The sequence below is a fragment of the Nicotiana sylvestris genome, chromosome 11, assembly GCF_000393655.2.
Source record: "Nicotiana sylvestris chromosome 11, ASM39365v2, whole genome shotgun sequence".
In the NCBI taxonomy this organism is placed as follows: domain Eukaryota; kingdom Viridiplantae; phylum Streptophyta; class Magnoliopsida; order Solanales; family Solanaceae; genus Nicotiana; species Nicotiana sylvestris.
Window position 1 is genome coordinate 105,852,498 of NC_091067.1, and position 9,784 is coordinate 105,862,281.

The 9,784-nt window shown below is 41.4% G+C and overlaps 1 non-coding gene across 1 annotated transcript; it reads left to right on the forward strand.

Annotated features, from left to right (window-relative positions):
• Nucleotides 1-7,476: 7,476 nt before the first annotated feature.
• LOC138882477 (small nucleolar RNA R71) lies at nucleotides 7,477-7,582 on the forward strand. The gene has a single exon (XR_011404079.1). It is a non-coding gene; the product is annotated as a small nucleolar RNA R71 (small nucleolar RNA).
• The last annotated feature ends 2,202 nt before the right edge of the window (nucleotides 7,583-9,784 follow it).

A 9,784-nucleotide genomic window follows, 5' to 3' on the forward strand; every position in this document is an offset into this window, starting at 1 on the left:
ACCCTGAAATACACTACAATACAAGCTTATGAAATTCTTCCAAAACTGCTAACTTCCACAATAGGTGCCGAAATATTCCCGGGTCTTCCAAAACCCAATCCGGACATACGCCCAAGTCCGAAATCATCATACGAACCTGCTGGAACCTTCGAATCCCGATTTCGAGGTCATTTACTCAAAAATCCGATCTTAGTCAATCCTTTCAACTTAAAGCTTCCGTAATGAGAATTCCCTTTCCAAATAAACTCCGAACTTCCCAGAATTCAGTTTCGACCATGCGCACAAGTCATATTACCTGAAGTGAAGTTACTCAGGGCCTCAAACCGCTAAACGATGCGCTAGAGCTCAAAACGACCGGTCGGGTCATTACATTCTCTCCCACTTAAACATACGTTCGTCCTCGAACGTGCTGAGAACTACACTGAAGTTATCTGAAATCACTAGTTAACACCTCGAGCACCTACCCCTGCTACCACAAATCAGCTGGGCACCTTAGCTTGATCAATTTGGAGATATCCTTTTTCACTTAAGCAAATAAACCTTAGAGCCTAATTCCAACATCTGAAATTCTCTGCTTGGCTTGTTTCCAACATACGAACACCGTATCAATCACTACACGATGTACCAGAACATGACTGCATACCTTTGCTGAATTCACACCTTGCGCCGCTTTATTCACAGGACCACAATAACATTCTCTGAGCATAATAGTCAAAATTCCACGAATCTGATGATCCTATTGCACTTCATGACATTCATAAGTCTTGCTCTAACTCTTACAATACCGCCACGACGGAAGAGACGAGTAGAAATTCATATCCAACTGCCGAATCAATAAATCATTGGGTTTATACTCCTGAAAAGAACCATCACCTCATTCTGAACTGAATAATGGTCTTTGCTCCTTAATATACTTCACATAATCAGATTGCACTGATCCTACATCCAATGATCTTATCTCACCCAGTACGAACTGTTCAGGCAATAAGCCACCCCGGACATGATCAAAAGTCTCATATGATGCCATAATGTGCCAATAGGCTACCAACTCGAACGTGATACATAAGGAAAACGAACACTGGAAGGGACTACTCAACTCACACACTAACAGGAACTTTCCTCAGAAAATGGGGAACAAGACACACAAAAATAGAATATTGAAAGTTGTATTCAATATCACATTGTTGCGGCGTGCAACCCGATCCAAATAACATACCTATGGCGGCATGCCACCTGGTCCACACATAAAATTCATATAAGGAGACACACACCGAGATAAATTGCTCATTGCAACAAACTATCGAGTATCGGTCACAAGCACGCTAAGTGCATAATACCATCCCTGGGTGGACAGGTAGATCCATAAGCTACAAAACTCAAGCACAATTGAAGTGCGACATATGGTCTAAATCTCAAGAGCCACCCTGCTCACATAACACCATCGCTACACGGAACTTCAACACATAAGAAATCCACCAACACGTCTCACAGCTCATACGACACAATAATATTACATGAAATAGCCATTGATGAAATAGCATCCAACGGCTAAATACTCCTCCATAAGGAGCGCTATTCTGAGATGAACATATCCGGCCTGGTATAGGGCCCATAATCTTATTTAAATCCACCTGCCGACCTCAAACCGATTCTGATTGCATAGTACCAGGCTAATAACCTTTCAATGATTCATAATAATCCCTCTTTCCCATGACTCATAAGAACAACCATCATAACTGGAGTAAACCTCCACAGTTCACAACCCAATAGACTGAGTGCCCTTCAAGCATAAATTCTCAAATCAGCGATATTACCGCAACTGTCACACTTGGTTTAAGTTTCCAATCAGTTAAGTGACTATATGACACATTCATACAATCTCTTCATGACACACGCTCCCACGACCTTTCGTACCAGCTAACAAGTCAGCACATCCATACCACCGGCCGCACTAGCGCTGTACAACAAATCAAGAATCCAGAACTAGGATGTAAAGCCTCTTTCACAAACACCGGCCTCAGGTGACACTGAAGACACTACTAGCTTACTCTAAACATTTATATCCCTTTCCTGCTCATCCGAGCTCGTGACATCCTAGCCCATACCGAACCGCAACCTTGATCCTCACTTTCAAATTTTTTATACCGCTCACTGCACCTATCATGCCAATATACGACAGTATAAGAATTTCATCAAAATTCCCGAACCAGTAATAAGGTATACACTCTATCACACAGAAACCTTTCACTTAACTCATTCCAAGGGAACCATAGCAACACACAAGTAAATTCTCATTACCATAAGACATTCGAATCCTCAAGTAGTGGTATAAACCACCATAACCCTTCCGGGATCCGCCTACACATAACATGCCATAATACTTGAATATTCCCAAATAAATCAATTACGGAGGCCGTCAAGCCTCGCATGTACCGTCACGAATCATATGTATAACTCAATCATGCTGAAGGAACTGATCACTATCACCAATATCCCAATTTAACCATGGCTAACCAACCTCACATTCTTCTAGTTTATCCTTAATCGCCTTAGAAATAATAATAACTCCATTCGACACATAATGAACTCAATTTGCACTCCTCCCGAGTGGCCTTGTATCACGAGATCATGCTGTCTCAAATCCCATAAACCGTCTCATACCCTCCTTGTGCGTATATTCGCGTCTTCATATGATATACCCATCCTAAAAATCCCTTTACGAATCCGAAGTCATTCTCTCTCATTCCTCCAAAAATGTACTATAAGCTGAAGATATTATAGAGCATTCCAAGCCTCCTTTCGTAATATGCTTCAAAAGCTCGATTCTTAACCATACATATAGGCTCGAAATCCTTAGGCACCATACTTTAACATTTGAATCCATTAGGATCGTTGTTGAGAGCCACCCGCTCTGACTTGGTCCCGAATATAATCAACTCCATGAATCTTCTAGCATATTAACACCCTCTCGATGAAACGTACGGCCGAATCACTTTCCTTGAAACCCACATCTACACAAGACATAGACCTGTACCCTTCCCCCAAGTCTGACCATGAGTCAATAAGGCCAACTGTAGCACACCTTTAACAATTCCTTTGCTCAAATTACCTCTTATGTTCTTTTTCCTTAGCTAAAATAACTCATCCATATACTAATAACCTGAAATCTCACAAATACACGACCATGCAATCAATCGTAGGTGGTGGGACTCTCCCATTTAGCTTGAAGCCACTATTACACAACTCGGGAACCCACCAAGATTCTTTATCTCTTATTGACATGGCTTTGCGCAATCAAACCGCCAGATTCCTTGAAATCCTTCCATTAGCACTTCATGAACACTCTGAATCCCTACCAATAACCACATATTTGACCTCTTACCGGATGGCCAATAAATTTCATCGCAGAAGCTTCGCCAACCACGCGGCCGCTAACCTGCTCACAGGGAATAACCCACCTATGGAAATTACCTACTACGACATCAATAACCCATCCTGAGTCTGTGCTTATTCACCAACTGCACAAGTCCATTCACTCCTTGTGACATCAATTAAATGTGCGACAATATCATTCCATCCCAAGTCATGTTGCATCCTTCTTCATATCAAGCAACTCCCTTATGTCATATCCAACCTCCCGCCGCATAATATCCAATACTCCAAATTAAATCAATAGACCCAATCACTTCCCATTAACGTTCCCAAATTATTCCAAACTTTCCTCAAGGGTGCGTAGTCATCCTACCACAAAACCCATATGCAACTCCGCCAATCTTCCACTTTGGCAAAACTCACTCTTTTAATCCGCTACTCAACCCTCGCTTCTTATACCTGGCCTTCTAGAAATTTAACCACCGCCTGTCACTCCCAACATGTCCTTCCTCATCCTTTGCTGCTCAGTTGTTTCTCTAAATCAATCTCTATCTCTGAAATATTTGAACCAACAAATTGTCACTAGCTTTAATTTTTTAAAGATCGTCTTTCTCGGGTTATCAACACTAGAACCATCAGTTCAATCCTGAACCACCGCACACCGCGATCTCTGACAGTCACTTCTCCAATAACATTTCACAATACCCTGCCCCAAAGGCGAATTGAAGAGAACCATACATCGGCGAACTTAATAGATTCAATAACGGACGACGACACCTCATTGCAGATGAAAATTCCACTACACTTGAAAACACTAAGTCTCGTTCCTCTATCACTCTAAATCTGGACATCCATCGGCCATATGCTTTTTCTCCGCCGAAAATAAAATACCGAATCTCTAAATCATGCACTGAGGCCTCATTTGTTTGCACTTAATGGAGGTCTGAATCTTAATCATTCAGATCTCATACATTAAGTGTGTTTGTTTTTAAAGTCTGAATCTTAATTATTCAAATCTTAATTATTCAGATCTTAATCATTAAGCATGTTTGTTTTTTTACTTTACAACCACTTAATGGGTTTGAATAGGTCTATATGATTAAGATCTATAACAGAGACTTAATTTCAGTAAGATGTTATCACATATTCATTATTAACTGCCTCCACCACCTACCATTATCAACTACCACCATGCCGCCACCACCATACTCAACCACTAATCATGCCCAACTATGCCTTCTTGTACCATGAAATGGAACTTCTCCCAATTAAGTACTAGGTTAGTCTCAATACATCTTTTCAACACTCGGATCAGATTTATAAGGCACTCGTCGAATGAGTTTTCCACCACTGAGAAATCATCCATGAACACCTCCATTATGTCTTTGATCATGTCAGTGAATATGGCCATCATGCACCTTTGGAATGTGGCGGATGCATTGCATAGGCCAAAGGACATCCTTCGAAAAGCATAAATGCCATATGGGCATGTGAAGGAGGTCTTCTCTCTGTCCTCCGGTGTAATGGAGAATTGATTGTACCCTGAGTACCTATCCAGAAAACAGAAGTAGGACCTCCCTTTCTAACTATCAAGCATCTGATCAATGAAGGGAAGTGGGAAGTGGTTTTTCCAGGTGGCCAGATTCAACTTATTGTAGTCCATGCAAATTCTCCAACTTGTGATGGTTCTTGTAGAAATCAGGTCATTGTTATCATTTTTGACCACCGTTATACCGCCCTTCTTAGGAACATATTGCACCAGGCTAACCTAGTTGTTGTTAGAGATGGGGAAAATGAATCCCGCATCAAACCACTTAATTACCTCTTTCTTCACAATTTCCTTCATGTTAGGGTTCAGCCTTCTTTGGTACTCCCTAAGAGGTTTGTGCCCCTATTCCAGCAGAATTTTATGCATATAATATGACGGGATGATCCCTTTAATATCTGTCATGGTCCACCCAATGGCAGTCTTGCACTCCTTGAGTACCTGCAAAAGTTGTTGTGCCTGCACATCTAACAAACTAGATGAGATAATAACAAGTAATGTGGAGTTAGGTCCTAGGAACTCATACCTGAGATGGGCGGGTAGTAGCTTCAACTCCAGCTTTGGTGGTTCTTCTATGGATGGTTTGGTTGGAGGAGTTTCTCTGTTTTCTAAGTGCAGGGGCTCGAATTCAAGTGTTATATCCCAAAACCCTCTGCCCTCTAAAGCCAGCACCCATTTTGTCAATTCTTCCCCATTCACTTCATCTAAATTCACCAGACATGCAGCAAGAGGGTCCTCAATAGTCAATGTCTCATCATCTGCTTCTACGATTACATCCACGACATCAATAAGAGAACAATTGGCGAATTCACTTGGTCGACTCATAGATTTCTGCACATTAAATGTTATCTCCTCATCGTTTAACCTCATCTTGAGCTCCCCAATTTCACAATCAATGAGAGCTCTCCCTGTGGCCAAGAACGGCCTTCCCAAAATTATGGGAATTTCTTCATCCACCTTGCAATCTAGAATCACAAAATCTGCAGGAAAGACAAACTTTCCTACCTGAATCAACACATCATCCAAGATACCAGAGGATCTTCTCACGGTTTTGTCACCCAGCTATAATAACATAGAAGTGGGTCTAGCTCTTCCAATCCCCAACCTCTTATAGATCGCCAGGGGCATAAGATTTATGTTAACCCCCAAATCACAAAGTGCCTTGGCAAAAGCAAAGTTAACAATGATGCAGGGAATTGTGGAACTCCCTGGGTCAGACAGCTTCTCAGCAACTGGTCTAGTCACCGCAACACTGTAGGTCTGAGTAAGAGTCACTGTGGACAAATCTTGGAAATCAAATTTTTGGGACATCAAGTTCTTCATCATTTTTGCATAACCGGGCATATCCTTCAAGGCATCAATCAATGGAATATTTACTTGGATTTGTTTCAGCATCTCTAAGAATTTCTTGTATTGTTCCTCTTTCTGGTACTTGGCCAGCCTCCATGGGAATGGTGCTGGAGGTCTCTTCTTTCCAATGATTTGGGTATTTTATTTGTCAGGCACCACCTCAACTACCGGCTCCTAGGCTGCCTCAGCTTCTTTCTCAGCCTCAATCTGTGTGTTGGTTTCTTCCTGGGCAGACTGTACTGTCACATCTGTCAGTTTCTTTGCATCATCTAGCTCAATGGGCACTGGTATAAGTGTCTCAACTTGTCTGCTTTCTCGAGCCATATCTTGCTCCAAGTCTAAGTCTCTGCCATTACGTAGACTCACTGCTGCCAGCTACTTCGGGCCTTGATCTTTTGGATTTATTTGAGTGTCTGCAGGCAATGTCCTTTGGGGACGATTATTCAAAGACATCGAAATCTGTCCCATCTGCACTTCAATATTTTTTATAGTTGACTCATGTGCATCTACCCTTTCACTCATTTTTTCATTTGACACAATAACCTGCTGCATCATTGCCTCAAGTCTAGCAAACCCATCTTCATGTCTTCCACTATGTTGTTGCTGAGGAGGATGATAACCCTGCTACTGATTTTGATTGTTATATCCCTGTGGCATTTGGTAAGGCTCCATATTATTGTGAGGTTGCATACCTCCCATATTTTCATTGTTGAACTGTGGCTGGATTGGCTTATATGGCTGATTTTGTTGGCCCCAATTCTGACCACCCTATCTCTGGCCTCCATAATTAGACACATAATTCATGTCCTCAGGGTAATGATGATGCCCACTTTCTGCATTCCATTGGTTACCAATTGGGTGACTAGTGCAAGATGTGCACAAGCCCTCATTGGTAGTATCAACAATGTGTACCTGCTGCTTCTGCCCTGACTCTTTCACCTTTTTAGTGAGTATACTCATCCATGTCATTAATGTGGCCATATTTTCAGCAAGAGTGTTGGATAGATCTAAGGGTACTGAGTGAAATACTAGAGTGATAGGTGCATTCCTGGTTGTCCATCCCGAATTCTGTGCCATCTTGTCAAGCAGGCTCTGGCTTTCTCTCCATGTTTTGCTCAAGAATGCTCCACCAACTGAAGCATCAACATTAGCCTTCACGCTATCAGTCAAACCCATGTAAAACCGCTGCCCCAATATCTGATCTAGAATAGCGTGGTGCGGGCATATAACCAACATCCCTTTGAATCGTTCCCACGTTTCTTACAATGTCTCTATTGATTTTTGTTTGAAGCTCAAAATTTCATCAATTTGTTGAGCAGTCTTGTTGGGTGGATGCTTGACTAACTCCTCTCAAGTTGTTATGGAATTAATGGGGAGTAAGTTAAGCCAGGTCTGGGTAGCTCCTGTCATCGAGAATGGAAACAACAATAGCTTTATTGCTTCCTGAGTTACGTTAGGCTGCTTTTGAGTTTTGCAGATTGACAGGAAATTCTTCAAGTGCTACTGAGGATCTTCAATGTATGACCCCAAAAATAGTTGTTTTGCAACAAGTACAACATGTTATTTGTGATTTGAAATGACTCGGCCTATATCTGCGGGACTAATATCGATGTGGCCAAGTTCTCTCCTGTGGGTTGTGCCCAGTCATATAGAGCAGCCTCTGGCACAAGAGGTGCCACTGGCGCCAATGGCGCAGCTGGGTCTAACACATTATCCCCCAAGTCTAGTTCGAGTTGTTCAGTTGATTGTTGTTATTTGTTTTTTCGGCTGGCCCAATTTAAGGCCTTGAAAACTTTCTCGGGATCTGATAATGCTTTAAATACTTCACCAGTTCTCGATGAGTTTCTAGGCATGCACTTGTATAAACAAGTCAACAAATGTTAAAATTTCAATGTATAGATTGAAAATAAAGAAAACTGACTACATTAAGAATTTTTGTATTTACTTCAACTGTAATTGATAACACCGTTAATTCCCCGGCAACAGCGCCAAAATTTGATCACACCCAACTATGCCTTATAGAAAGGATAAAACGGTCGCTGCAAATATAATCCTAGTATTTAGCCCAGAGTCGAATCCACAGGGAATTAACCTACCAATTACTCTTGTTAGACTCACTAAATTCTTCGTAATCAACTTTCCAGATATTTTGAATAACAATTGAAGATGTTTTTACTAACTATAACTGAATGAAAGCAAGTAACTAAAAGCTAACTATGACTGGGTTGTATGCAAGTAAGAGAAGGATCTAAGGTTATGATTTTCCATATTGATGGAATCCCTTCCTATTATGTTTCACATAGATTTGCCTAATATTCTCTATCGATCATGAGCACTCTTATTACTGTAAATATCTCTTGAGTAATCATGAAAATTTACTAGACGCACTCTCTCAAGTTACTCTAGATGGCTTTTACTACATCTCACTTTAGATCGCACCCAAGGCTTTGTTATCCCTAATCCCCCCTTTAAACCCTCGGTTATTGATCCCTCATATACTTTGGGAGTGGTGGTGTTCAACAATTATCTAAATATGCACTCTCTCCCGAGTAATACATACTAAATAGGCACAGCTAATTGAGGATCATATCAATTAACTACAACAAGAACGTAGTTGAACAAATGGAGATTAAACCGGGCAAACTATATTAACATAACACGAAGTTCATCCTTCAATAGGTTCCATCAAAACCCTAGACTAAATATTTTAGCTACTCATAATCGTGTTCATCATAACAATAGCGAAATTTATCATAAATAGTAAAACACAAAAGGAAGAAAGGAAGAACTCGATGTTGAATTATCCTCCTTGCCTCTTTCCTCTCCTTGCCTTCAACTAAGTTGTAAAAACCTTGATAATGTCCCTTTGGGTGAGCTGGACCTCTTATAGGTTAAGTGGAATTACCCCCGAACTTCCAAGTTTACCCTTGAATTATATTTTTCAAACTAGACTAGCGCGGTCGTGCTAATGACCGCATATATGGCAGAGTATTCTGCCTCGAATTCTTGGGCTAGCACGGTCGCGCTAAACTGGATCATCATTTCAGATCTTCTTTTATCTCTTCTTTCAACGTACTCAGCTCCGAGGGGCTTCCCTTGCTTCAGTTTAGCTCCAAACATAGTCCTAAGTCCTCATAAGCGTAGCTCGCTCCTGTAACACATGAAATTCACAATTAGAGCCAATTTATCGTCATTTAAATATCCTAGAATAGTGAAACATAGTCAAGTTGGGGCATAAATAGTCGCCAAATTACATGAATCTAGCATATTATCAACCACCACCACCACCTCCACCACCACCACCATGCCACCATTATCGACCATCACCACCCACTATCCCCACCACTCCGACCACCATATATCATTCTCACCCACAATCAACATTCATCCACCTCAACTACCACAACTGACCACCCCATCACCATCAACAACCACAGTCGGCACTGCCCATCATTATAACCTACCATCACCCACCCACCACCTTCCTCAGTTATTACTACTACCACCACCCGCTAT